The 260-nt window shown below is 35.8% G+C and overlaps 1 protein-coding gene across 1 annotated transcript in view; it reads left to right on the forward strand.

The window, feature by feature from the left end:
- The window catches only part of LOC119591570, a 24,858-nt gene that overhangs the window by 9,288 nt on the left and 15,310 nt on the right, over window positions 1-260 (forward strand). The gene's annotated exons all lie outside the window — the stretch shown is intronic.

Genomic DNA, 260 nt, shown 5'->3' on the forward strand with positions numbered 1-260 from the left:
ATGCATATTTGCAGTCTTCCTTCGTCACTATCCACTGAAAAAAAGCTGTTTTGAAAGTGTTTATTTCGAGATAAAATGTGAATGCTTTTGTCCACACTCCTACCGTGAGGAACGAAATGGATGATGTTACTATAGTCACAGATCAGTACTTTAGTGGCAAGAGATAAGCCAAAATATTTCCACGTATGAAAGGGATAATGACCTAAGACTTTTTTAGACAGATGTTTCGCAGATCAAGAATTAATAAGATATGTTGGTAG

This window comes from Penaeus monodon, chromosome 28 (genome assembly GCF_015228065.2).
Source record: "Penaeus monodon isolate SGIC_2016 chromosome 28, NSTDA_Pmon_1, whole genome shotgun sequence".
Taxonomy (NCBI): Eukaryota; Metazoa; Arthropoda; class Malacostraca; order Decapoda; family Penaeidae; genus Penaeus; species Penaeus monodon.